We start from the raw sequence: 27429 nt of genomic DNA, 5'->3' as shown, positions 1-27429 counted from the left end.
ACAACCAAATATACAAACGCGCTGCAATTAAAAAACGATGCAAAAAGAAAAGCAAACCCCGAAAAAAGAAGCGATGCAAAAAGAAAAACTTCATTAATTTGATAACACATGCGCATTATTCAGCAAACGCGATGCAAATACACACAACACAACCAAATACATAAACGTGATACGAATAAAAAACGATGCAAAAAGAAAAGCAAACAAACCCCGAAAACAAATGCAACAAAAAAACGCTGCATCCAGATTCCACAACGGAAGTTCTCCAGACCTCTAGAGGGAGCTGCTAAGGGGAACAGCTGGATTTATGACCCCTTTTCTGCCTTTTTATTAGAGTTGAGTATGGCTGCATAGTAAAAAGAGAACTCCTGTCTCATGCCCTCATTAATAACATAATATCATATATTAGTAATATACAGTCTATGCTCCCGTCTCAGCCGGGAGGCTGGTGCCCTGCTCGAGCTTCGACCTTTCAAAATAAAAGCTCGTGTTTGGTCGGCTCGTTGTCCTTTGTTTTGGAACTAAACAGTACGGCAATCATGCTAATGAATACAATAACTTTTTCAGCAGATGTCTTACTTACAACACAATGGAGCAAGCTAAGCAGTTTTGTGTTTATTTGCAGGCGGGATTTATTCAGTTTGATAAATCCCACGGTAAATTGGTTGGTTTACTAAACAGGGAGGGATTATAAATAGTCTGTTTTTTGTATTTCAAGAGCGAATTGCTCCACAATATAAATACAGATTGGTCACTTATTTTGTTGTATAATCACAATATTACACTTGAGGGAGGTCTACACTTCAGTGATGCGCTTTCGGACCTGGAAATTAAACCCTCTTCTTTAATGTGGCTTAAACAAACATCAACGTTAAACACTGATGCAGTTTTAAATGTTTTATTACCACGAGTTTACAGACACGTCTCTGCTGATTGAGTATCACCTGTGACCCGAGCCGAGACACACCCACCAAACGAGAGAAAACATATCTCAAACATAGACTAAATATTTACAGTCTATGATCTCACCTTTGCACACCGTTCTCTCTCTCTCTCTCTCTCTCTCTCTCTCTCTCTCTCTCTCTCTCTCTCTCATAAACTGTTAGTATGCTCTCCCCCACTCCAAAAAAAAAATCAGCTGTTCCACTGCTAAGTGTAATATTGTGATTATACAACAAAATAAGTGACCAATTTGTATTAATATTGTGGAGCAATACGCTCTTGAAATACAAAAAATAGACTATTTAAAATAGTCCCTCTTTAGTAAACCAGCCAATTTACCGTGGGATTTATCAAACTGAATAGCCTAAATCCCACCTACACATAAAGACAAAACTGCTTTGCTTGCTCCATTATGTTGTAGGCCTAAGTAAGACATCTGCTAAAAAAAGTTATTGTATTCATTAGCATGATTGCCGTACTGTTAAAACGAAACATCCAAAAAATCCAAAACACCAAAGGAAGACGAGCCGACCAAACGCGAGCTTTTATTTTGAAAAGTCGAAGCTCGAGCACGGCACCAGCCTCGCGGCTGAGATGGGAGCATAGACTGTATATTACTAATATATGATATTATGTTATTAATGAGGGCATGAGACAGGAGTTCTCTTTTTACTATGCAGCCATACTCAACTCTAATAAAAAGGCAGAAAAGGGGTCATAAATCCAGCTGTTCCCCTTAGCTGCTCCCTCTAGAGGTCTGGAGAACTTCCGTTGTGGAATCTGGATGCAACGTTTTTTTATTGCATTAGTTTTTGGGTTTGTGTGCTTTTCTTTTTGCATCGTTTTTTTATTCGCATCACGTTTATGTATTTGGTTGTGTTGTGTGTATTTGCATTGCGTTTGCTGAATGCTGCACGTGTTGTCGAATTAATGAAGTTGTTTTTCTTTTTGCATCGCTTCTTTTTTCAGGGTTGCTTTTCTTTTTGCATCGCTTTTTAATTGCAGCGCGTTTGTATATTTGGTTGTGTTGTGTGTATATGCAGCGCGTTTGCTGAATGCTGCACGTGTTGTCAAATTAATGAAGTTGTTTTCTTAATTTGCTTGTGTTTTGTCTATTTGCATGTGTTTTCTGAAGTTGCAGGGCGTTTGCCCCTGTTGGCCACCGTAGTACTGCTATGTTAAAGGGAAGCTAAGCAATGTAATGCGAAGGACGGGGGCACACAACATAACATGTTTTGGCCAACCTAAAAAAAAAATATTTCATTTTAGGGACCAGGGCTGAGTATCAGAGTATGCCCACAGTCCAGTTTGTGAACATTGTGAACAATGCGTACCATACCTTGGCACGGTCGATCCGTGCCTGAGTCCACTAATAAAGGTGGTCTTGATTATGGTTCATGTGCACTCCTGAAACGACTTTGCATCAGGTGTGAAAACTAATTGTACCAAAACATGGCAGTGGACTGCTATTTAATGATACTATGAAGACTTTCTAATTAAAAATGTATTTATATATAAGTAATGCATAAGTAGTGGCTGAGACCAACAAACGGTCATAGCCACAATGAAGTCATTATCAAAATACTGCAGAATATACAAATACAATCATGTTACAAAATAGCAGCGGTGTGGACTTGAGTCACATGACTTAGACTCGAGTAACAAATTTGATGACTTTAGACTCCACTCAAGAATTTCAGGAAAAACTTCCAACTCGACTTGGACTTCAACACCAATGACTTGTGACTTCACTTGGACTTGAGCCTTTTGACTTGAACAGACTTGATACCTTTCCCCAAACACAAACAGAATGTTTTTTTAAAACATGTTTTACAAATAAATTGATTTCCGTTCATTTTCTAAATCAACTAACGCTATTAATTCCCAGCAAGTCAATACTTCATGAACGCATCATTTCCCAGATCCACTTTAACCAATCTGACAGACCACAGACCAGAGAAGCATGATGAAGTGAAGTTATGTCGCTGAGTGCCAGTTTGAAATTATGCCACCAAAGATAATTTGTTGTTTGCGTATGAAGACTAACGTTACTTACTATCAGAATTACTATGTAGAATCTGCACCCTATGGTTTATTTTCCTGGGGAGCGGTAAGTCTGCCCGCTGAGCCCCGGTAATCAACATGAGTTAAATCCTTAAAGTTAGACCAGCTCCTGTCTTTTCTTTAATGGCACTATCTCTGTACAAAAAAGTGTTTAAACAAAGGTAATACGGTAAAAACAGTACATCACTGAGAACACCAGTGAATCATTCATTCAGCTTTTGTCCTCCACGCCCACCCCTTCCGGGTTCTCAGTCAATGAGCTTGTAGACAATTTAAATTGTAAAATTATAAATGCTATTAATGCCATTGCTTCCATTAAGGTAAAAACTGTCTCTGATAAGAAAAGATCTCCATGGAGAAATGCCACACTTGTAAGATCTGAAAAAAAAAGAGAGCGTCGAAAAGCTGAACACAGGTGGCGAAAACTCTCTCCAGGTCCATTATGACACCTATAAAGAGAGACTTCGCATTTATAATTTGGAACTAATGCAAGACAGTCTTTCTTCTGACATTATTGCCAGAAACAATAATAATTCACGTATTTTGTTTGCTACTGTCGATAGACTAACAAACCCTCCAGTACCAGTAGCATCTGGATTTTTATCCACCAATGCCTGTAATGAATTTGCCATCTTCTTCATAGATACAATTCAGAAAATTAGACAGTGCCTCCACATCAAGTATAGGACCTGTGTTGTCACGGTATCCAAGCAAAACAAATTCCATTATGACACAATTTCATATGATCAATCACAACAACCAGGGCCCGTTTCAGGAAGGAGGTTTAACAAACTCTCAGTCCAACCCTGATCTCTGAGTTGATTTACCCTGAGATGGGAAACTGACATTTCGGTTTCAGAACAGCTGATATGAGTTGGTTCAATCAACTCAGAATAGGTTCACGCACGTGCACCACCACAATAAAAATGCAGCATGAATGGAGCCATGATACTGCGATTCACCATGTTAACAACTACAAACATCTGGTCGGCGGAAATACTCATGTGCACATACAGCGAGTTAAAAAAAAAAAAAAAAAAACACAGCGGCTGCTGCGAAAGAGAGAGAATTTGTGTGGGAGAACATTGCTGCTAGAGTAAATGCGTATATTCCAATATAGGCTAGTGTATCATATTTAATCATAAGTATAGCCTAACATTACTGGTGAAATGGTATTAACCTATAATCTGTTTCATTTAAGTGCAATACTGTGGGCGAAAAAATACTATAGCCTACTAATCCCACTGCGGCTGCAGCACCATCATTATCAGAATTATAATCCATAATCTTTTATTTCAAAAGGGTTTACATCATTCACCTGCAATACTGTGGAACTCCCTTTTTAATGGCTCTTACTGGTTTGTGGCCAGGGAACACTAGCTACACAAACGTTTAAAAAAACGTTTCAGAGCGAGTCATACTCTTCTGACGGCGCTTTGCTATACAGTGGCTTTACTAAAATGTTCCACTTCACCAGTGTTCTAAAGAAAACTGCCGTGACACAAATAATCTTCTGGGATGTACAAGCAGAAAATGGGTGACGTTAGCGATATAAGGACGGATAAGGTAATGTAGCCTAGGCTGCATAACAGACTGGGAAGAAAACGATACCACTCAAATAGGAAGTTATCTGAAAATTAAAATGTTGGGGTTCAATATCATCTCCCGATTTATAACACCCTGCGAAGTAAAGCAGAAGTAGGCCTAAAGCAGCTTCTTCATCAACGGGATCGTCGACAAAAGGAAATGCCATGTTTTTAGAAAAAAAAAAAAAAAAATCTGCCTAACATGGTTAATAAAAAAATAAATAGTATTCATACCGATAACAAACTGCCCTAAAATGCGCCTGATCCAGACTAAATGAATGAATGAGGAAATGAGAGAGCGCTGTGTCAGCAGGCTGGGCTGGTGTCAGAGGGAGGAGACTGAAGAAAACCTGCTCCCGACCAGCTTAGGTTCACAGGCTCAGTTACCATAGGGTTAACAAACTCAGAGTTTTCACTAAACCTGCTTTCTGAAACGGGCCCCTGGGGGACATTATACAACAACTGAAAACCTCCTGTTGCCTTGACATTATACCAATGGACATTTTCAAAAATGTTTCGAATTGCTTGGCTTCAGATCTTCTATAGATTATAAACATGTCTCTTCTTTCAGGAATCTTCCCACAGGCACAGGAAACCCATGCAAGCATGAGGAGAACATGCAAACTCCACACAGAAAGGAAAGGCTGGGGATGACCTGGGTTTGAACCCAGAACCTTCTTGCTGTGAGACAGAAGTGCTAACCACTGAGCCACTGTGTTACTTAAGATAAGTTACCATAGTTATGTGAACGACACACAACTTCATATAACTCTAACGCCAGGAGACAGAAAAACAGAAATCCAAAAACGGACTAGTTTTTGTCTTTTACATTTATCTTTTTAATTCAAAAGATTATGAAAGTGCAGTGTCTGTTATTAAATTCAGTAGCACTACACAGTAAAACTTGTTTAAAAGAAATAAAATAAACATTTGAAAAGTGAAAATTAAATGTATTATTACACTTCCGGTGGAGCAGGACCTTCCTTTTGATGGACGATGCTCAGCGCTCTAAAGACAACTTGGAAACCATGTGCTCAGTGCTTCAAAGTATTAGCAAGGAAATACGCGACTTCAGGGCTGAGCATAAAGCAGACCTACACAGTCTCAAAGAAGAACTCAAGGAAGACATGAAAAATGAACTCAAAGATCTCAAGGAGGAAATTTACCGAAAACTTTCTGCTAACTCCGCCCGGATTCAATCCCATGAAACAAGACTGAAAGAAGCAGAAGCAGGGATAAACGAGACCGGCTAACATGGCTATGAAGAAGGCGCTCATTAAGTCCATGGAAAGACAGAAAGCCATGCGGGAAAAGTTGACAGATTTGGAGGTACGGTCTAGGCGGAACAACATTGGCATTTATGGCGTACCTGAAGGGAAAGAAGGCAACTCCGTGTCTGTCTTTGTGGAGCAACTCCTGAAAAGTGCGCTCCATCACCCCCAACTAATCTTCATTCTTTACTTTGTCACGTATGTGAAACTTTCTTGGCCCCTTAACGAAACCAGCTGTGAGAAGTTAACGTTACAATGACTATTACATCACTCCTGCCGGTGATGTGAGCTTTAAGTTATATATGGCAAAAAATAACTAATAACTAATAATACATTTCATTCATATTACATGAATAGTAACAAACAATCATCAAGACTTTATTTGAACTCTGAGGGATATCTCAGTTTGTCTGTTTTTCTCTTCAATTCAAATAGGATGGTTTGGTAGGGCAGCTATTTTATTTTTATTTACTCATTTATTTTAACTTATTTTTTATTAATTTTATTTATTTAATTTGTTATGCTGGTAAATGGGGCCAAACACTTAAGACCAAGGCTGAAGACTTCATTTGGAATACAAAATAAATGCTATCAAATGACGTAGGATTACTAAGATGCGTGAAATGGCGTGTTTCACCTCTAGTGAGGGGCCCTCCCCTCAGGAGGATCTCCCCTCTGCCTACCAACGGGGACACAGGGTGGTGAAGAATCACCCTAATTTTGGAGTTAACTGACTTTTCTTTGTTTTTTTCAGTTAGCACACATTGTCTAGATGTTCAGGTCTGTGCAGTTTTAAGTTGTCTGGAGGTGAATGAATGTAACACAGGATTGGATCATTTAAATCCCACATAATAATATAAAACTAGTTATATCCAGTTAAGTGGAATAATCCAGTTAAGTGGAGTAAGGTCCTGGCTAAATTGAAAAAAGAAATGGCTTAAGTGCTATTTTTACAAGAAACTCACCTGCCTCAACAAGAACATGAAAAGCTAAAACGCTTTGGTTTTAGGAATACATTTTACAGTTCCTATAAACCTAGCCAGAAGAGGGGAGTGGCTATCCTTATCACAAATGCAGTTCAATTTGAATGTCATAAAGAAGGTAAGGACACTGAAGGGAGATTTGTATTAAGGGGAAGCTGGAGAACAGAATGGTGACACTGATCAATGTATAATAAAAAACATTTGGTACTCTCTGGGGGGCAGAGAGCACCAAATGTTTTTTTCAAAACTCTGTTTGACACTATTGCTATAGAAACTGAAGGTATTTTCATATGTGGAGGAGACTATAATGTGGTCATAAACCATAACTTGGATACAACAAGCCCCAAAAGAAGCAAGATGCATCTAACCAAGTTTATTAATACATCAGTCCACGAAATGGAACTAATTGATGTGTGGAGAGAACTTCACCCACTAGAAAGGGATTATACACACTATTCAGTGCCTCATTCTGTCTACTCCAGAATTGACTACTTTTTAATTAATACAAGTGAAAGTTACAGGGTCACAGAGTGTAAAATCGGGGTGGCGGAAGTATCAGATCACAGTGGGATCAGCTTGACAATACACCTTAATAATAGGAAAATAAATACTGTATGGAGGCTAAATGTGGGCATCTTGAACAATAAGGCAAATGTGGAGCAGATAAAAGAAGAAATAAAAAGGTATGTAGAAGAGAATGATAATGGGGAGGTAAACCCTGCAATACTGTGGGACAGTATGAAGGCAGTTATTGGGAAACTAATTGCCTTGGCAACATCACAAAAAAAGGCTTGGCTAGCTATATGTATAAAACACAAAGTAGAAAAACTGCAAGAACTGGAGAAGAAACAAAAATACAGAATATCAGTCTGTATTGCAACAAATAAAGAAGACAAGGGAAGAGATAAATGAGATAATGAGCAAATTTGAGATTTGCTCTGCAAGTCAGTCTACCCATTTCCAATGTCCCCAAAATCCAGGCACCAATCACAACTGTTGAGGCGGGCTTTACGCGACAACGATAGTGCAGCGAGCTTTTTCTTTACGTTCAACATGAAGAGTACCGAAGCGCAGCGTCACCCGGATTGTTGGTCTGATTGATTGAAGGATTATCAATTGGTCCGTTGGTGACACCCCTTTGGAAATGAGCGGTAAATTAACCTTTCCCAGACCCCACTCTCAGTTACAACTGAGAAGGGTCTGGTGTCAGCCAGGCTAAGAAAAGAGGGCAAGATTTGTAAAGCAGACTTACTATGAATCGGGCCCAAAAGCAACAAGACTTTTAGCTAGACGCTTGCGGAAACAGCAGGCCATTAACACAATTCATAAAATAAGGAACCCTCAAACCAACCAATTATCACATGAACCAGAAGAAATAGAAAGAATATTTGAAGAATATTACAAGAAACTCTATTCTAAACCATTATCAGCTGATGAAAAAACACTAAGAAGTTTTCTTGACTCACTTGACCTGCCATCTATTGGTGAGACAGAATGACATTATTATGTCACAATTTACAGTTAAGGAGCTGGAAGCTGCAATTAAAGGCTAATAAATCACCAGGTAGCATGGGTTTCCACCGGAATGGTACAAGGCCTTTCAGAAGGAGCTAACACCTTTGCGTATGTCCTGTTTTAGCTGGACCCTTAACAATGGCAGAGGCCCCGCCCCCATTGTGGAAGGAAGCAATTGTTACCATTTTACCTAAAGAAGGCAAAGACAAAGAAGAATGCAAAAACTATAGGCCGATTTCACTTTCAAAACGTAGACTACAAACTATTTACATAAATTATTTGCAAGAGAATTTTCCTTGAACAACCAGATGTGTTTCCCACACCTAATGTCTCTACTGGAAATGTATGAATACTATTCAGGGTATAAACTCAATATATCAAAAACAAATTCTTTCATTAAATTATTCTCCATCCCGACAAATTAGAGATGCATGTAACTTAAAATGGAATTCTAAAACAATGAAGTATCTTGGTGTAACTCTGACTAAAACACTTACCGACATGTTTGAAAACAATTATAGTGAAATCGAAACATTCAAAAAGATATTGAAAGATGGTATACCCTTCCATTAGACTTTAGTCCTAGAATACAGACGGTCAAAATGAATATTCTACCTAAATTGTTATATTTATTTCAAGCTCTTCCAGTTAATATCCCCCAAAACAAATGTATAGCCTGGGACAAGATGATTTAGATTCATTTGGAACAGTAAAAAACCAAGAATCAAATGTAAGACACTTTAACTGCCTAAAAGTAAAGGTGCAATGGCTTTGCCTAACCTTACAGATTTTTTATGGAGCTCAGCTTAGACCTCTGGCCTATTGGTGTAGACCTGACTATGAGTCTAAATGGAAAGAAATGGAGAGGGAAATACAGGGCTATCAGACCCAGATATTGGTGGGGGATAAACATTTGATAGGTGCTTTGAGACATGCTATGAACCCAATAGTAGCATTTACACTAGAAATATGGAGCGTTGTAGTAAGAAAATACAAACTTAAGAGGAATATGTGCACTCTGAGATGGTTCACGTACGAGTTTAAGTTTAAGCCAGGGATGTATGATCCAGTATTCAAAGAATGGGCACAAAAAGGTATGACAGCAATATGTACAGTTTCAGCAGGTGAAGAATTTCTAAGCTTCCAAGATCTAAAGACAAAGTACGGCCTCGAAAACAAAGATTTCTATAGATACATGCAGTTAAGAGATTATTTCACAAAAGAGATAAGGCCGGTTGAAATTATAAATAAGGCAATCGGAGTCATTATGGATTCATACAAACAGAAGGGGTCTCGGCCCATCTCTGCTTTCTATCAAGCTTTGGGTGAGAGCAGGGGGGAATCAACACTTTATATAAAAGCAAAATGGGAAAGAGAACTAAAGATCCAAATACAAGAGGAGGAATGGTATCACGTGCGAGACACAATGTACATCTACTGGTTCTGCTGGAAAAACCTAACTCGCTATTTTATAACACCAAAAACAAAATCTAGGCAACTCGCTGTACAACAAAACTGCTGGAGACTGTGTGGGAGTGTGGAAGCAGACCATGCACACATCTTCTGGAACTGTACAAAAATGAGGACATACTGGCAAAATGTTAATCTAGTTGAAAAAAACGTTCTGGGATATGAAATCCCAAATACCTGTCCAGTGATGTACCTTGGGAACATTGAGAAGGTTGTAATGAAAGAAGATCTATACTTGACTTGAAGTATTACTTACAGCCAGTAAGAAAGCGGTTACCTCAGGCAGTTCACCACTTACCTTTGTACCATTTCAAGCTATTCATTGGACTTGAACTGCTAAAATTTCAATAAAAAAACTAAAGAAATTTGGGTTTTCTAAAACGTTTTACCAGTAGTGTATATGGGACGTGATACCAACTGAACAAATGCCAAATCTGAATAGTGGCTCATCTCCAGTGTGTTAGTGTTATTAGGGCCCGAGCGCCGACAGCGGCGAAGGCCCTATTGAAACTGAAGGAATTATTGTTTCTTTCTTTCTATTATTATTATTTTCCCGTCAAATGAATTGGCTTTTTGAGGGGCTTAATATATTCAAAAACTCACCAAATTTGGCGGTCGCATCAAGTCTGGTGAAAATTTACGTATTTCAAGTGTTTCGGGAATAGGCGCACAAAAATGGCTCGCTAGCGCCCCCTAGAAAGTTAAGAAATTGAGCCCTTGCAGGGCGTTTAACCTAGACTCACGAAACTTGGTAGACAAATGTAACATGTCAAGATGTACAAAACACTTCATTAGAGCCATACCCTAAACCCAACAGGAAGTCCGCCATTTTTAATTAAATGTTCTAAATTAGTGCGATTTTGGCCATTTCCACATGTCGTACTTTAACAAACTCCTCCTAGAGATTTCATCCGATCAACTTCAAACTCGGTCTGTGCCATCTTAAGAAGTTAAAGATGAAAAGTTGTTAAAAGAAAAACTTTTCGTCATAGGGCGTGGCCGTGGCAGGGCGGCCATTTTGTGCGTTTCGCCGCCGAAACAGGAAGTGGGTGTAACTCGAGTGTACGTCGTCCGATTACCTCTAAACTTTTCAGGATTCATAAGAGTCCAACCCTGAGGACAAATAAAGGCCGATATTTACCTAAAGTCATAGCACCCCCTAGTGGCAACAGGAAGTAGGCCTAAAAGTCAAGGTGCTATACTTTAACGAACTCCTCCTAGAGAATTCATCCAATGGACTTCAAACTTGGTCTGTACCATCCCAACACCTTAACGATGAAAAGTTATTAAAAGAAAAACTTTTCGTCAGACGGTGTGGGCATGGCGTGGCGGCCATTTTGAGTGTTTAGCGATGAACAAAGAAGTTGTTGTAACTTGAGTGTACGTTGTCGTATCTGCCCGAAATTTCTCACAATTGACAAGGGTCCAGGCCTGAGGACACCTACAGTTCAAAATTGACTTTTGGTCATAGCGCCCCCCCTGGCAACAGGAAATCTGCCTTATATAACAAACATCATCCGATTTGCATGAAACTCAGAATGTGTGGTCTACGTGTGATACTGAGCCACCCCCTATAATATGACCACGCCCACTTACTCAGGCCACGCCCCCTTTCATAACATTTGAACCGTTTAAGGTAGAGTCTTTTGTGAGTTGTCATTGAACTCAGCAGATAGTTCCTTCTTTATTGGTGATGGTTTGGCCCGCCCCCTATGCATAAGCAACGCCCCCTTTCATAACATTTGAACCGTTTAAGGTATACCCTTGTGTGAGGTATCATTGAAATCAGCAGAGACTTCCTTCTTCATTGGTGATGGTTTGGCCCGCCCCCTATGTTCAAGCCACGCCCCCTTTTATTACTAATGGCCCAATTGATGTAAACACTTCTGTGAGGTATCATTGAACTCAGCAGAGACTTCCTTCTTCATTGGTGATGGTTTGGCCCGCCACCTATGTTTAAGCCACGCCCCTTTCATACATGCTGACCCATTTAAGGTAGAGTCTTGTGTGAGGTATCATTCATCTCAGCAGAGGCTTCATTTTTAATTGGTGATGGTTTGACCCGCCCCCTATGCTTTAGCCACGCCTCCTTTCACAGCTAATGAACCGTATGACGTAGAGTCTTGTGTGAGGTATCGTTGAACTCGGTGGGGAGTTCCCTTTTCATTGGTGACGGTTTGCGGCGTCTGAGTGCTGCGCAAATGCACGGTCGCAAGGAGCGGCGTGCACCGGTAACCCTGACGCGCGCAGAGGCGTGAGGGCCTGTCCATCGCTGCTCGCAGCTTTAATTACTATTGTTATTTTAATTTGTGTCTTATTTGCTGTATTGTTTTGTCTATATGCATGTGAAAACTCAATAGACATGTAAGTCACAAAAAAAAAAGTATTATTATTCTGTTTTTTAGATTTGGTGAATATTGCGTTATGACTTGTTTAGGACTCGAAACACAAAGTTTAGGACTTTGGACTTGACTTGGGACTTGCCTGTCTTGACATTGGACTTTGGTGCAAAGACTTGAGACTTGCAAAACAATGACTTGGTCCTACCTCTGCAAAATAGAAGTATTTTTAGCCATTTCTGTCATGGATCTGAGACAATGGGACCCAAAAGCACAACTCATGAAGCAGAAAAGGTAGAAGCAAAATATCTTTACTAAATGAAAACTCCAGGCTGGCAAAAGTACAAAAAGGGGTCACGGTAAGGCAAAGTCCAAAAGGGATAAACAGGGTCAAAAACTAGGTAGGTACCAATGAACAAACAAAATGCTGGAAAACTAGGCAAAAGCACTGAGAAACTCTGGCAGAGGACTTGTAGAAATGACTTGGTTATATACTAGGAAGCTAATGAGTAAATGGTGAACAGCTGAGACAGGAGGATGAACAGGTGGAGTGAATCAAGTGATAGGAGGGCAGGCAGATGGAAGTGGGGTTGCTGAAATGACAGCAGAGTTAGACACAGGCATAATTAAGTAAACAGGAGGACTCAAAATTCAAAACCAATTTCCAAACTCCTAGTTAGGTGGAACTATTTTTAACACCATACTAACGTAACCCTTCAGGGGCAAATTATTGTCAATTGCTAATGATAGCATGGATGTGTGGTGCTGGGCAGGAACATGTGTGAGTACTTATATAGTGGGAGGCCCAGACATTAATCAATAATGCAGTAATTGTATAACGTGTGGTAGCTATGCACACCATCCATCACTGTGTCTTCTCTTTTCTCCAGACTGACTGGAGAGACTGAAAACCTTTAGAGGAATGTGTGTGTGTGTGTGTGTGCGTGCGTGCGTGCGTGCGTGCGTGCGTGCGTGCGTGCGTGCATGCGTGTGTGTGCGCGCGCAAGAGGTGCACCTGGAGCGACAGGAGAAAATGACAAGCAGGTAGATAGGCTTAATTCCTTGGAGGGTTTGAATTGATGCTGACTGCAGGAAATGAAATGCGTGTGAAACTCATACTCTGGTGAGGAGCTAGCTCAGGGCCGTCAGGCTGACACGTGCATGCAGAGACACACACGCACACACTACAAACACTTCACATTTAAGTACAGACACACACACACACACACACACACACACACACACACACACACACACAAACACTTCAGACAGACCTCACACATAAAGATATCTTCAAACTTGTACTCCTGATCTTCCTATCTAACTGAAGGCAAACTGAGATGAAACATTCTCCCAAAAAGCTTTCATCGTGTGTGTGTGTGTGTGTGTGTGGGGGAGGGGGGGTAAAGTGGGCTCTCTATTAAAAAAATCTAGAAAGGTCCTCTCTGGCACCCTGTTAGTGGCGTTGGATGATCGACCCACCCTGCAGCCTCAGAAAGAGTTTGTGATCTCTCGAGAATCCCCTTCCTCCCAGTGCTGCCTTAATGAAATGGGTCAGCTCTTGGCAGGTAGTGTGGGTACTTTGGTTAGAAGGACTCTACTCAGAAACACACACACACACACACAGACACACACACATGGATGTGTCCTGTATGTTGACGTGCTTTATGTATTTAAATTTGGTAAGTGCACATAGCGGAGGATCTAACCTGGTGCCAGAACACCTCCCACACCATTAAAAAAGCCCAGCAGAAGATGTTCTTCCTGAGGACACTCAAACGCACTGGGCTCCCTCAGGAACTTCTCACACGCTTCTACCGCTGCCCCCTAACATACTGCTGCACCGTGTGGCACTGAGAACCCCCAGCACACGCACAAATAGACTCCGGAACAGCTTATTCCCTAGCCTGGGTAAAGCCTGACGAACTTCCGGCAAATTTGAAATTTGCTCTGCAAGTCAGTCTGGCGAAGAGCACATTCAAACCCATTTCCAATGTCCCTAAAATTGAGGCACCAATCACAACCGTTGAGGCGGGCTTTACGCAACGATGATAGCACAGCGACGATGAGCAGCTTTTTGTTTACATTAAACATGACAGCTACCGTCATATATATATATATATATATATATATTTTTTTTACTATATGCTGCTATTTGGAGAGAATGACTCCAATGCTGTACACTGGAGATTTGTTGCACAAATGTCTATGTCGTAGCATCTGCTCAGATGTGTAATTGCCTATAGAAAAAAAAAGTAGTTCCTGTTCTTTAACCCTTTGGGGTCAAGAGTTACGCCAGGGGAGTCCAGCAGGATTAGAATACATTTGTCATGTATTTTTGGCAAATAGGCCTATTTTCTTTCCTACCATGAGTGAGATGAGAAGATCGATGACTACTCTTACTGCTGCATGATAATTATGGAGCTAGAACCAGGAAGTGATTAGCTTAGGGTAACTATTGTTTTTTTCAACCTATGTGGTTGTGTCTAAGTGACTGATGGGAACATCAATCTTTGACATTGGTCCAGTATTAAGTGAGATCGCTGCAGTCGGCAGCGGAGAAGCAAGCTACAATGTTAAGTTAATAGGACAATTGTCCAACTTGTATTTAACTTCCCACTGACAGACTCAGATTACTAAGAGTCTGCCGCCTTTGTCGCCTTGTCACGTGTTACTTTCAGCAACCGCTCAACCTCGTCATCGGTCCAAATAAAGAAGAAGAAATCTCTCGTCTTATTTTTCACCATTCTTGCTATTTTTCTAGTCTCTTTTAAAAGTAAAAGCTACAATGGCAACACAAACCGGGCAGAGTATTCATGCTGCTTACTGTTGACATTGACACGCACATGCCCAGTATAAGGGCGTAGTCATGAGATGAGATGTTAGTTTGAACAGAGAATATTACTACTGTAGCTAAAACTCTTGTGTTCACAGAGATTGTTTTGGGGTTCCAACCAACCAAAATTTTGCAATCTAACTGAAGTCTTAGCTTAGCATAAAGACTGGAAGAAGGGGGAAACACAAATCTACAAACCAGCACCTTATATGTTGTTTGTTTAATCAGTAACAAAAGCTGAAGTGAAAAATGATGAGGTTGTGATTTTACGAGGGTTACGTCCGGGGCTATTTCTTGTTTGTTATTGTTACTTGAGGCTACCACAGTTGTCACTGCAATTTGGAGGGAGCCAGGCTAGCTGTTTACCTTTAATTCCAGGCTTAATCCTAATTGGCGGACACTTTCTAGATACACAGGGACATCTTACATGTTTAAGAGGGCATAAAAGAAGAAAATACAATAGGATACATTTAGCTTCATAGAAATACATTTAACAAAATAGACATCTGAAAAGTGCAAAAAAAAAAGTGCGTCGGGAGGGTTTCTATGGCGATGCAGTACTACGAAGACTTAAAGATTAATAGTTTTTTTAAAAAGGTAGGTAAATGTCTACTAGCTGTTTCATATTTAAAGTGCCCATATTATGAAAAAAAAAAAAACTTTTTCTGTGCTTCCACACGTATTACAAACTTTGAAAAAAACCATCCATGGTGTTCTGAGTGAGAAATGGTTTCTGAATGTGTCCTGCCTTCAGTCTCCTGGTGAGCTGGTCAAAATCTGGACGGCTTTCTACGTCATCGGCCGAAACATTTGGTGTGTGCTAACCACTTTAGCTTATGAAGCTCAGCGTAACTTCTTAAAGGAAGACTTCCTTTACCTCATAATGATCAGCTGTTTCATGGTACGTCACTTGTCAGTAGTAATCAGATCCAGCTGTGTCGTTGTTAGTTAAACCAATCAGAGTCGGCCATTTTTCACGAGCCTATCACAGCATGACATCCTGCTTTAAATCTGCTCTCTCTTCCGCAGTTGGCAGTTGGCGTTTCAGGAAATAGAGCGCGTCCCGCCTCCTCCCCTTCTACCACCGGTGGTCACGCCCTCTGACTCGGGTTTCGTCTGCGCTTGGCTGTCAATGGTTCCTCTGCTCCTTTCTCACCACCACCAGTGTCTGGACTCCATCGGGGGATATGTTTGGGTTTCCTTAACCCTTTATGACATTTGGTTTCGATGGAGTCCAATCTCCAGAGACTTGTTACATTTACATGTTTGTCTGTACAATAAATATGTTCATAATTGCAAGGAAGTCTCTCCTGATTGAAATACTACATCAGCTAGCTGTTTCTCCAACTTCGGCCTGTACAAGGCAGGATTAGCTGGGAGACTTCTTCTAAACGAGGGCACACTTCCAACTTTGCGTGGAACACCTGCAGAACAGGAAGTAGTTTTGTCATTGAGAACGAGGTGGCTAACCGCTAGCAGCGCTAGCTTCTAGCTAGTAGTCCTTACCTAGCTACTGCGCATGTGCGACTCCCAACAAAGATTGGATAGAAGTGAGAGGTCTCACTCTGTAGCTAAAACAGAGCTCAACACACAGGGTGAAAAGAGGAGCTGCAGCAATGTGCAGTACAACAAAAATATGGTGTTTTTTGAAAATTAAACCACATTAACCTATTCTGGTACAACCTCTAAATACAATTATGAACCTGAAAATGAGCATAATATGAGCACTTTAACAGGCAGACACAAACGTGGTTTCACTCTTTTAATCTAACTCTCAGTAAGAAAACAAATTAAGCACATTTCCACTTATTTTGAATTATTCATTTAAATATCTCAACCAAAAGAGTGTTCTGTTGACTACTACTGAATTTTGGTACCTAGATGCATTTTAAACCACATCATTTGCAGGGTGTATACATTTAGAGAGCTAGCTAAGGGCTGTCTGCTGATGGAGAAAAAAATAACTTTGCATCATCAACAAAAACAGACTATTATGGAGCCATTTACTAACTAGCAAAGCAGAGGAGAGCAACATGACTGTTTTTTTGCTGTACATTTTGGAAACTAGCAATTTTCCAGTAAAATGTAATTAGGGATTGATGTATTTTGTCATCAATACATTTTCTGAGTACATTTTAAATGATGGGCTTCCAAGATAGGGCCCTATGAAGTACATGACTAGACTAATAATATTAATTTGGGATTGTGCCACTGTCCCCTGCAAGGATAGTGAAGGGATTATACACTGAAGTACAGAAAAAATGTAAACGATATATCTATATTAATCAAACTTACCTAGAAGCCAGCCATCAAGCACAGCACCGGCCTCAAGTCTGCGCCTAACACTGCTGTGTCTCAAAATGAATGAGTCATGGGTTGACCCAGGCCACCGAGCAACTACATTAGTGAGCAACATGTCTGCATCACAAATTATTTGGACATTGATTGACTGAAAATACTCACTCTGTGCCCTTATAGTGTAGCAACATGAATGCAGTCAATAGCACCCCTTTTGGGAATCCGGACATTGTTGCAAATTGCGCTTTTATGTTTGCCTGTTCACCCACCATGTAAGGAAACTTTATGTAGAAATGTGACAAACCTATTATACCTCCTAACACGTCTGGCATAACATGGCTAAGGGTTGGCTGAGATATCCCTGACATGTCAGCCAATTCCCTCTGGAAAGTTCCAGTCAGTGGTTTCTCTGAGTGGTCCTGTGCAACGCTGGGCCTAAAAGAGTGCGGAGATCCAACAGGACAGCCCGAGGAAATCGGAACCGGCTCATAACCATTCGTCCTTGTTTGCCAGCAAGTTGTTTTGCTGTCTGAAGATTCGGTCCCTCTGAATCCTTCCATTTGCCACATCTTCTAACAGTGCAAGATCAGCCATTGTGCGTCATTACGCATTGTGATGGCATGCCTTTTTATACCAATCAATTTGATTACATCTAATAAGCTACAGGTATCAGAATTAATATAATTGTAAAATGTGAAATAGTTCTGTACAGACATTATTTATCCTGTTAACATCCACCTCTTTTGCCTCGCTTATAACAGAAGACCTGTAAGGCCAGAATACATGTATGAGGCCTCATTTGAAACCTAATTTCTTCTACTTTATGGACATGTGCTTGATTAGCATGTGATTAAAACAGAACATACACTACAGCAGTTCAAACATGGTTCAAAATAGTTATTTTGGTCCGGTCTAAAAAAAACGTAATTTTTGAAAAAAAATAACAAACAAATACTTCGTGCCACACTATGCAGGACACAACACAAACTTTCTACACCTTGTCACGAAGACCTATATAAAGTTTCAGAACTCTAGTCCTAACCTAATGGGAGCTAGGGAGTTTTCAGTATTTGGTATAACAGATGTCACTGGTGTGCCAAAACCAAGTGACCAAATGTTGCTAAATGCATTTACTCACTTCTATGCTATTAGACAAAACATACTAAATACTTAAAATGACTTACAAAACCTTTTTAAATTCATTCAAACACTGTTGATCATATTTTTTTCTCATAAATCACATGTATGCGCATGCTGGCTCCCTGCCCAGCAACACGGTGCAGGGCAGGGAGAAATATATTATTTTAGACGGAACGAGATCGGCTAATGAAGTTAGCAGAAAGGTAGCGGACAATTAGCATGGATTCTACAGGACAATATTCATAACCTGGATTAATTCTTTTGAAAAAACCTTGTTATCCTTTTGATCTGTGGACACTTACGGACTAGAGGAATATAAATAAGCCAGGAATGGACGAGGATTGAGCGTTTAGGACAGCCTACAGGTAGGGAAGCTTGATCATTTTTTTTATTTCCCAATAGCATGAGCACTAAGATCAATAATAATGCTTTGGTGCTTATGATTTCAGTAAAATGAACTGAATGATTGAATTGCAGAGAATTTTATCAATCAAACGATGTACAGCATGTCCATATTGACAAAAGTTTTGAACTTTTGTGGTTAAATACTATTCGGCGACCTGGTGGGGGTTAACCGGTTATTGCACCTTTCAATTTTATGATTCTGTATGCGATAACGATATTAACACTTTATGCTCCGCCAGACAGGGGCATCAAAAACAGAATCAGTTTTAAACATTATTTTGTCTTGTTTACCAAATTATTTATGAGATTAAATTACATAACGTGCCAATATAATTACAGAACATGATTGAGTTTTCTTTTTGCAAATATATCTTCATTTGTGGCCGGGTTGGATAAGTGGGTAGAGCAGGCACACATAAACATAGAGGTTTATGCCTCGACGCAGAAGTCCAGGGTCCTGCCTCTGTGTGTTTCCCGCCTGTGTGATTGATGCTCCGCCCTGATGTGTTTCACCTGTTCCGCATCAGACCTGCTGTCACCTGTCCCTCATTATCATGTCACCTTCCTCCCCTGTGTATTTAGGGCACAACTTAAGTCTAAAGTGAGGATACAAGAGAGCATCCTCCACGCAAGCTGTGTAGATAAAAGCTGATCCAACTTATGCCCCTACAGCTGGCATATTTGAACGGGATGGTGGAACAGCACAAGTGTAAGTGCTGGATTTTAATGTTATTTCATGCTTTGAAATGTAACATAAAGCATTTGCTTTGTAAAGCCTCTGTCATTAATTGGACTGCTGTACTGTTTAACATGTTTATTATGTAACATTAGGACGGTAACATTCACGTAACTGACATTTTATGTTCAGCTGTTCATTTCAAGAACCAGTCACTGTCATGAATTGTCATGCATCTTATGTGAGTGTGATGGCTTGTAGTGCCCATGTATAAAAAAATTGTCTCATTTAACGGGGACAGACGAAGAAACAAGGAGGCTGATTAAGTTCGGGTCGGAAAACAACAACCTCTTCAAAGGGAGGAGGAACACAGCCAAGAAGGTCTGGGAGGGATTTAACTGTAACATCTCTTTTGTCAATGCATAATTAATACAATGTCGCACTATCCCCTTTGTATGTTACTAAATGTATCTAGTGTGTGCTGTTATTATTATGTTTCTTGCTTATTGTAAGTGATTGCTCTTCCTATCATTTTGCATGTGAGGTGCTCATGAATCAAATGGCATATGTCAGAATAAACCTTGCTAACATTAACTTTGAATAATGAAGTTCCACAGTTGAATATGGTTTGGCATTGTCACATCAATGAAAGATGCCCTTTACTAATATTGAACATAACTATCCTCTCCGTGGAACCATCACCTTATCGTGGTGGAGAGGTTTGGTTGTCTCTATGAACCTGAGGGCTGTGTCGTCTGGTGCCTGGTGCTCCTGGTAGGGTCTACCATGGCAAAGTCGTCTCAGGTGAGGGGCCAGACTAAGAATGGTTCAAAAAGACTCTATGAGAAGGAGGGCTCATCGGCGAACGCCTGGTGGCTGGGTTTGCCAAAAAACTCGGCTGGGCACACCCCAAAAAAGCAATGTGGCACACCCCCATGTATGGGCACATCACTATGGGTATGCAATGAGCTAACATGTTTTGAACTCCACAGGGTAATCATAGGATCCCGGGCCAGAGGCCTGTAGTACGAAGCAAGATTTGGCGTTAGCGAGGTAACTTCAGATTCAACCCAGGGTTTTCTGTATCACAACGGTGGATTACTTGTTACCGGGTTCAAGTGTAATTATGGTCAGATCTTGGTCCTGACTGATGGAGAAGTGATATTGATAAGCGTTGTGATTTACGCATTTACAGCGTCACCTGCTTTCCTCCTGTTTCAGTAAGCAGCGAATGTGCTGCGTTTTGCCTGTAGAAATGGTCTGTGTTCTTCGTATTTATGTAGAATTATAGTTTGCTCTTATTATGTAAAATAATAAGGTTTGGCTGGTTTTAAGGACGAGTGAGTGCAAGTAATGAAATGCAGCGTAATACTCTGATAATAATATGATTGATAAGACAATATACATTCTTGAAAGTAGCACACCAGAGAGATGGACATATTTTGAGTTCAGATTTTCAGAAGTTCTTGCTGCAAATGTTTTTGAAAGTGTCTGACAACATTATGGAAAGGATTCCTACAGAGAGACCTTTTTGTTAAAGAGATCCTTTATGTTTAACATAAACTTCATTCAACTATTGAAAGCTGTCTTGGTTCGTCTTTCCACTGTTCAACAATTGCCACTCTGGTTTGGTTGAAATAAACCCTTATTTCACCCGTTTACATGTGGAAATATGCTGCTCTATACCACTAAACCTAGCGTTTATTTAAACAAGTCTGGGCGTTTTGGCAATAGAAATCTTGGAGCAGTTTTGGAGTAAACAAACAGGATCAAATACTATAAATACTTTAAAGTGCTGTTTTTTCTGCTGAAAGGCTCAGATTAATATTCATAAGTGTCTGACAACATTATGGAAAGGATCCCTACAGAGATACACCTTTTTGTCAAAGAAAAGATCCTTTTTAACATTTAATAAAGGGTCCATTTGTTGAAAGTTTCCCTGATTTTTTTTTTTTTCTTCTCATTTATAGATATATAAATATATATGACTCATATATTGCTCAGTATTAGCTCTGGTACTGCTCATTTTCTTTTCCTAAGGAGAACAAAATGAGCCAATAACGAGACTGAGCAAGTTATCTTCATCACGTCTCAACTATGACTCCTGCTAATATTGCTCTGTCTCACCTATTTCTCCTAGTGAATTTTAGGAGCAACATATAAGAAATGGGTCAGACAAAATGGAAATTAAAACGAGGCTGAACTGAGAGTTACAGTTCGTCTCCTGAGCTGTAGAATAGAACCCTTGAGCAATACAATTTTCCTCTGGGTATCCTTCAGAGGAACACAAGAGGATTATGATCTGTGAAGACCTTAATGGGCTTAATGCTTGACCCAAGATAAACCTCAATGTTGCAGTGTGTACAACAATGCAAGCGCTTCCTTTTCAGTGCTGGATCATTTGAGTTGATGTTTGTTAAACTTGCATGAAAAGGTCATGGAGGTCCTCTTGCAGGAGAACAGCCCCTGCCCCAACCACACTGGCATCAACTTCAAGCTTGAAAGCTAGGGAAAAGGCTGGGGTAGACAGACAGAATACCTTTTTAGGCTCTCAAAAAAATGTTAGCACTCACTTGACCAAACGAAGGGACTGGTTAGTTTTTGCAGAAATGTCGAAAGTAGCCATCCCCGCAGCTCTTACTGGTAGTTGGTACGGGAAATGCAACAACGGCCATAACCTTCGCATCTGCTGGACGCACCTGTCCCCGACCAACCTGCTAGATAGAGGACAGTACCTTTCCCAAAATCACATTGAGCAAGATTGATGGTTAGTGATGCAGATGACAGGCGTTTGAAAACTTCCCTCAAGGTACCCAAATGACTAGTCTTGTCTCTCCAAACATCTCCCAATACTTTATTTACCAACCTCTGGAAAGTAGCAGGAGCATTACACATTCCGAAGGACATAACATTGTATTGGAGGAAACTGTCAGCGGTCACAAAAGCAGAAGGTTCTGCACAGAAGTCTGTGCAGAACTTTGGACTTCCATCTGACTTCATATCCAGAAGACAAGGTGAACTCCATGGACTGGAACTTTGCGCTGCAAATCCATTTTGCACAAGATAGTCAACCTCCTTCATGACTTCCCTCTTAGCGGGACTAATCCGATAGGCATGATGCTTGAGTGGCCTAGGGCTAGTCAGGTCAATGTCATGAGCTATGACAGAAGTTTGAGATGGAATGTAACTAAACAAACAAAGGAAATTACATATGAGTTCCTCAATTTACTCTGTTAATAAGGGAGATGAGACAAGTAGCGGGGCAAGTTGGACAGTACTTCAGTGTTACTAAGTCTTGCCCCTTGTGGTGTAGCACCACGCATCACCAACCCATCATTATCACCAGGAGAGCTCACCTTCCAAATGGAAGCCATAGGCAATATAGCAGGTGGCTCACCCTGGACTGTGGTTGAGTCTCTTTGACTCTCGCGGCAGTGGTACAGCTTCATCATGTTGACACAACACACTCTGGTTCTTTGTCTGCAATCAGGGGTTTGGATGACGTAGTTGGTTTCACAGATTTTCTTCTCTACAACATAAGGACCAGGAATTTAGTAGAGAGTGCAGAACTGGGTATAGGAAACAGAATCCAAACCTTGTGACCTGGCTGGAACTGCTCTACAGCCATAGCGTTTATTCATCTTGAAATGGGAAGAAGTCAGGGCATCTCTAGCCAAAGAGCAGGTTTGTTGAAGGCAATCCTTGAGCCTGGCAACATACTCTGGAATACTTTTGACTCTTTTCTCTGGCATGACCAGTTGCTCCTTAAGTACCTTTTAAATGACCTTGTGTCCCAACACTAGTTCAGCAGGGCTGAAACCTAGAGACTCCTGTACAACTTAATGGGCTGCAAACAAAACAAGTGGCACACTGTCATCCCAGTTCTTCTGCAACTCATTACTGTTCTTGCGTAACATGGATTTCATAGTCTGATGAAATCTCTCCAGTGCCCCCTGACTTTCAGGATGGTAGGAACTAGAGGTTTAAAAGTTTTAAAGTGCTGATATTGGGGACTGTTTGTTATTTATTTCAGGGGCCACGGGAGGAGTTTTGGGACCTTCAGTCAAAATAGACATGACCCTCCCCTCGCCAGTAATAATTATTCTATGACCCTCCAAAACAATTTGGTAAAAAGGTAAGACCCTCCCCCCAACAATGTATCAATACCTTCTGTACTGGTTTGCGCTTGGCAAAGATATACAGATTCCCATTGTTTTTTACAGCAATGACATATGTGACTAAACCTCTGCATTCTCATCTGACGCATCCCACTCCTCTGTTATGGTGTGGGGGCCATTTCAGTAGATTTACTCACTAACGTTGTTGTGGAAGCATGGAAACTAAATGCACACTTCCTGCATTACTGCATTACTTCAAATACTAAGTTACTCCTCTATTAAACTAGTATTCACATGAAGTAAAACAATAAAACATTGAGACCATTCAGCAAAGCACTCTGGGTAACATTCAACACGCAAACTTGTTGCTATGGACTCGTCATTAGGCTTCCTCCACTTTGCCGTTTAAACAAAGTGGAATAAACGTAAGTCCAAATCTACACAAAACCCACAATCAATTAGTAAGCTGACATCAAATGTGGCATTAAGGAAACCTTTATTGCAACCTTAGCAACATTCATTTTCATTTTTTGCGTCCTGCTGCTCGTATCGTCAGCCAGGAAATAATTTTTTTACTAAAGCAATATATGAAATCAGATGTATTACCTACCACCATTTAGTTGTTTTGTGTTATTTAAGATATTTATAAAATATCTGGTCATGCCAGTCGTAATTATTTTTTTAAACAATGCAATTACCCGTTTCAGCCAGGCAGGCAGTGCTGCCCATGCCCCCCAGCAAACTCATGGGTTAGACCCATCTGGTAGCGGGGGCTGAGACTGAGAGCTACATGGATAAATATGCACCAAACAAGCCACTTTGAAATGTAGCTGTTTCTATGAATACAAAATTTGGGTAACCCCCCCCACCCCTCTGGACTAAAAAATGTTGGATGACCCTCCCTTCAACAAAAAATAAAAAGACATGACACTCCCCTATGGTCCATTCCATAAATACTGAATGGTCCCTTATGCTTTTTGGCTTTTTCCCTTTCCTTTATTGTGTTTTATATCTTTTTTGTGCATGTTATAGGTTTACAAAGTGAAAAAGCCCAAAGTCCCCCCCCAAAGGGACTTACCATATCCAACAGAAAACACTGTTCACAAACTGCTCCAAACAGCTCTATTGTAGTCCAGCCTTACTTCCATGACAAATGTATGTCAATTTGTAACACACGTTATAATGCTCACCTAGCTGGTAGCGTGGCATGCCCTCATACTCTGCTTCTGACCGTCATTTTCCGTATTGGGATGGTTTCTGGGAACCTAGTGGAAGCACATATAACAGTTAGTGGGAACTGATTTCCAGATTTAGTCTTAGGCAACAGTCCCACACAATATATAATCACTCTTTCAAATGGCTCACCCATTACTCAAATGGGGCAGAGAGGAGCAGGGGGAATCACTTAGTTTGGTTTTCCAGCGACTTGACACACATTGCAGGTACGACAATGATGAACAACATCAGACTTGTAATAATAACTTCTGTACAGCACGACATTACATTCATTAATTTCCTTTACAAATAAGGGCACAACTCAACCCTAAAGCCAATTTAGCAAAATTCACAACTATCAAAAAAGGCCTTAGAAAAGAATAGAATAGAATATACTTTATTGTCTCCGAGGGGAAATTTGTTTTGGACATATTGCTACAATCTGTTGCTTCACAACATAAACATGTCACAGAAAAAACATTCTAAAATCAACAAAAAATAAAATCATCCTAGGACACAAAAGAAGGACACAAATGACAGCACAACACAACATCCTAAGAATTAACTGTAATAATTAAAGTGCAAAATGTGCTGGTGTATTTATTGCACCCCTGCTCTGCTGTGCTAAGATTTACCATTGGAGTTCAGCAGCTTGATGGACGTTGGGATAAACATTAATTTTAGTTTATTATTTATTTAGTTTAGTTATATGTTTTACATCTCGGCACACAGAACTTCCTGATGGCAGAAGTTCATATTCAGGAAAGAGAGGGTGTAGAGGGCACACAGCTCACCATACAGGGTGATGGCCCATGTCCCAAGTCTACAGATCATCATGTTCTTGCAGCTCCTCAGGGTTCACAGGTGGAGCAGAGAGCAGGCCTGCCAGTTGGTCTTGCTGGCCATGTCTCCCCCCCACCCCTCACTAGATGTAGTGGAACCACACCAATGTTCCCGACATCCTGTATGGGGTCGATCATGTCCCCTGCAGTGAGGCAGATTGTGTGCAGCACTGCACAGGAGGTGATGCCTGAGGGGACAAAGGTGTGGTGGACCTGCAGAGCCTTGAAAGACAGCAATCTCCACCACCTCTGCACCTTCCCTTCCAGTGTTTCTCTATACGGAGAGCCATTGCAAGCTGCTACAGTTTGCATGCTCTGCCGCACGGCAGATTGCAAAACACACCTAAGTACAGGAGCCATATAGCTCAGACTTGCAGAATACACATAGTTGGAGGGGTTCAAACCTTTCCAGAGTTCATTTGTACACTTGTTTGGTCCGCTTTTGGTGCCCAAACAAACCACACCAAGCGGGACACGAAGTCTAGTGCGATTCAACCGAACTATATTAGGCAGGTGTGAAAGCACCCTTTGTGTTACAGCTGCAGTTTGCATCTGTAGCACACCTAATTAACCTGAAATCAGTGTGATTGAATTGAATAGCATTTATATGACACATGACAAAGAGGCTATTTGAATACCACAGTTGAAAACCGCACAACTTATGCAGTTGAAGTAAGGTGCAGGCTGAAGTTATAGCCTGTAATGCCTACCCTTTTCACAACACATCATGTTTAACCTCAAAACAACACCACAAATGTAACATCAGGCAACATAAATTATGCATTTGGTGATCACATTAAAGGCAAAGCTGAAGACTGCTTTTTCCTTTCAATCAATGAGCAGATAACATTAGCCTTCCAGTGTAATAAACCATGCCAAATGAATTTAAATAAAAGTAAATGTGTCTAAACAAAGACTGCAGGTGGTGGGGCTATTGTTGAGCGTGAATGTAACGGTATGTGACAGACGCTGGCCGCTGTCAGAAGATCCAGCTGTGCCGCCGTGACCACAAACACATTTCCTCGCTTCCTCTCTACTCGCATTGTTTCCTTATGTCTCTCCCATGCTTCCTCTGTGGAAGGGACTGCCAGCCCCAATCTGTTTTTTTTTTTTTGGCATATGTAGATTTTGTCCAGATTGATTTTAGAAAGTCTGGACAGCAAAAAAAAAAAAAAAAAAAAAAAAAAAAAAAAAAGACACAGAATGTGATTTTTGCAAATGAGATCCAAACCATATTTGGGGTACGTGTCATATGCAATTCAAATTGGATTTCCTAACACTATGGCCGCTCAAATCAAGTTTCAAACTATTGCATCACTTGAGTAGCCGAGGGTTATGGGCCTATACTTATGCAGATAATACAATTAAAACACAGAGGCTCTGTAGTCCAAGCCAGCATGAACCAAGACGGCCTTTATTTACTTTCACATTATTAAGTGAGTGTGTGCAAGTATTTTTGCACAATAATTAGCATACATAGCTGTATTTATGTACACACTATTGCACATTATAAGCATCTATAGATTTATGTATGAATGCATACATGGTCACAGGCCTGGTTTGTCCTCAGCCATATACCTAAATGTCACCCCAAGACGCAAGTCCACACATATAAGATACAAATACAGAACACAGACTACACATCCAATGTTTTTCTCTAGAATAGCAAATGGGTGTGGTTTTGATTTTCTAGTAACCATATTTTTAGATGATTGGTAAATGAGGTGAA

The sequence above is a fragment of the Perca flavescens genome, chromosome 22, assembly GCF_004354835.1.
Source record: "Perca flavescens isolate YP-PL-M2 chromosome 22, PFLA_1.0, whole genome shotgun sequence".
Classification (NCBI taxonomy): domain Eukaryota; kingdom Metazoa; phylum Chordata; class Actinopteri; order Perciformes; family Percidae; genus Perca; species Perca flavescens.
This window is presented reverse-complemented; position numbering follows the sequence as displayed.